The 2,992-nt window shown below is 40.8% G+C and overlaps 1 pseudogene; it reads right to left on the bottom strand.

Annotated features, from left to right (window-relative positions):
- Positions 1-698: 698 nt before the first annotated feature.
- On the bottom strand, positions 699-1,373 carry LOC102835638 (annotated as a pseudogene).
- Between the last annotated feature and the right edge of the window lie 1,619 nt (positions 1,374-2,992).

Genomic DNA, 2,992 nt, shown 5'->3' with positions numbered 1-2,992 from the left:
ATCACTCTTTCTTCCTAATCTGTCTTTGTCTGGAAGCTCATCTGAAACCTACCCACCATGGGTGACCCTGCTGGTTATTTAAAATACCGATGGCAGAGCCCTTGGGATCACAGCAACTCAATCCACCACAGCACGACAGACAGACGGGTGGTGGCCGTTTGGTTTTATGTCAAAACTGTCACTCTAAATTTCTATATCAATCCCGATACAATCCTGATACAATCAAGATACAGTCAAGATGTTCTCTCCTGATACTATCATTCCTGATACAATCAAGATATTCTCTCCCAAGATGGCGGCTCCAGGAACAGCTGAGTGTCTTGAACCAGAAAACAATGGGAACAGCTGATTGTCTTGAATTAGAAAACAAAGGATTTCTGGATTCTCCTGCAAATTCCCCAGCTGTAAACCCTCCGGTCCTCCAAACATACCTTTATATTTGTTTCAGAGTTCCAACACCATCCCATGAGCCCCCTTAGCCCGTCATTCCGTGTTGTTGTTGACGGAGGTCCTCACTACACATCTACCCAATCCGCCATCTTGAAGGTGAAAGGCCTGGTAGTGTAGTGGTTAAGAATCTGGCTGCAAACTCCATGGTCAGCAGCTTGAATCCACCAGGCCCTCCGCAGGAGAGAGATGAGGCTTTCTGCTCCTTGCAGTTAAAATGGCCTTGGAGTCTGGTGCATTAACCCACAACACTACACCAGGACTATGAATCTCACTGAAGCTCTAGCTGAAGCTCTCGCCAAAGCAAGCATGAACCCTTTGAACTGCAGAAGTTGGTTGCAGGCCACACAGTGGAGGAGTTGCTTGGTAAGGACTGCCAGATATCAAGATGGGCTCAGTTTGGGCAAACTGAAGAATAACTAAGGCCTGTTTGACACTGCAGTGGCATGGAAAATGTGGAGAAAACCCGATGGTGCAGCTATGTGAAGATCCCAATTCAATTTATGGAGAATAATTCTCTCCATTCTCAGAATTTCAGATGAAGACCATCCACAGAAACTGTCTCTTGCTAACACCTTCAGAACTGGAATTCTCTCATCCTCCTCAACAGTCATGGCAGCTAAGAAAAAGCAGCTGATTGCAATACAACTCAAGTATTTTGGGTGGGCCTTTACAGTAGCTAAAAACCTGTCCAAAAGACTGCTAGCCAGAGCAAACGTTTCTGGATACAGGTTGAATTGGTATTTGAGCTTCGCCAGTCACTGAATCACTTCATCTCTCTGGGATGGAGAAACATTCTGATTTGTGGGCATTTTGGGCACATTCACCTTCCATATCTGGGCTTCCCTAGAGATTGCCATTTCCAAAAGGAAAGACAATCTGTGGTTTTCCAAAGGTCCTGGAAACTTCATGATATCCTTTGGATCTGCCTGTCAACCAGTTTGATGTAGCTACCTTCTCCTCTTCTTCCTCCTCCTCCTGGTTGAGTTTTGAACATTTTTGGTCAGGGATTGAGGATTCCATATTCTGCTGTTTACTGTCAGGCTTGTAGTGATGAATCCATGTCTCATCACCAGTAATGGTTTTTAAAAGAAACTTTTACCTTCCTTTGAATATCGGTTCAATTTTGTTTGCAGATGTCCAAATGCTTCTGTTTATCGTCTTCTGTAAGTTGTTTCAGTACCCACTTCGCACAAACTTTTCAAAACCCAAGTCTGTTGTGGATTATTTCATAGGCAGAGCCATTGCTGATTTGACACTGCTACTCATCTATTTTACAGAATCATTTTATGTACATGTTCAAATGTTGTTATCAGCCGTGGATATGGACGGGCATTTTTATATAACTGGAATGTGGATAATTTTTTACTCATCTTCATGTGTGTGTGTGTGTGTGTGTGTGTGTATTATAAATGGTGGTGGTGCCATTGAGTTCATTCTGACTCACAGAGACCCTGTTTAGGGTTTCCGAGACTGCCAATCTTTATGGGAGCAGAGAGCCTCAGCTTTCTCATTTCACCCTGAATACTATAAACGCATGCTCTTAAATGTAATGTTCATTATGACCACTAAGAAAATATACATTAAAAATGCACAAAAGGAAAGAAGAAGGGGCCCAAAATAAATAAATGCAATCAATCTGCAGAATACAAAATAATAGTACTAAAGGACAAAGACAAAGAAGACTTAAGACATACCAAAAAACAAATAATAAAAGGCAGAAGTAAGTCACTTCTTATAAGCAATTACACTAAATGCTCCAGTCAAAAGGCAGAGTGTGATACAATGGATAAAATAAAAACAAAACAAAATCAATCCAACTCTATGTTTACAAGAGACACACTTAAACCCAAGGACACAAATAATAAAATAAAAACAAAACAAAATCAATCCAACTCTATGTTTACAAGAGATACCCTTAAACCCAAGGACATGAATAAGTTGAGAGTGAAATGATGGGAAAACTATTCCATGCAAATAACCACCAAAGGAGAGCTAGTGTGGCGATCTTGATATTAGACAAAGTAGACTTACTATCAGACAAAGTAGACAAAATCTGTTAGAAGAGATAAAAATGGACATTATAGAGTGATAAGTAGGTTGATTAATCAGGAAATTTTAAAATAATAAATATATACACACCCAACATCGGGGACTGAATATATAAAGCACATACTGGCAGAACTGTACAGTGACATTGGTGGTGTACTGCCATAATATTGGGAACTCCCTATAGAATAAGCACTGGATTGTGAACTACAGGGCTGATGGTTTGAGCCCACCAGCTGCTCTGCAGGAGAAAGATGAGGCTTTCTGCTTCTGCAAAGATGTACAGCCTCAGGAACTCAATATGGGGTCTCTATGAATCAGCACTGATTTGATAGCACTTAACAACAACAATAATAGTTGAAGCTTTCACTGCACCATTCTCAATATTGGACAGAACATCTGGAAAGAAGATTCACAAGGAAACAGAGGACCTGTATGACACTATAAATGAACCAGACTTAACAGACATATACGAGTACGACACTCTACCCCAACA

Source organism: Chrysochloris asiatica, unplaced genomic scaffold, assembly GCF_000296735.1.
Source record: "Chrysochloris asiatica unplaced genomic scaffold, ChrAsi1.0 scaffold00206, whole genome shotgun sequence".
In the NCBI taxonomy this organism is placed as follows: domain Eukaryota; kingdom Metazoa; phylum Chordata; class Mammalia; order Afrosoricida; family Chrysochloridae; genus Chrysochloris; species Chrysochloris asiatica.
The sequence above is the reverse complement of the archived record's forward strand: the minus strand, read 5'-3'. Positions and strand labels throughout refer to the sequence as shown.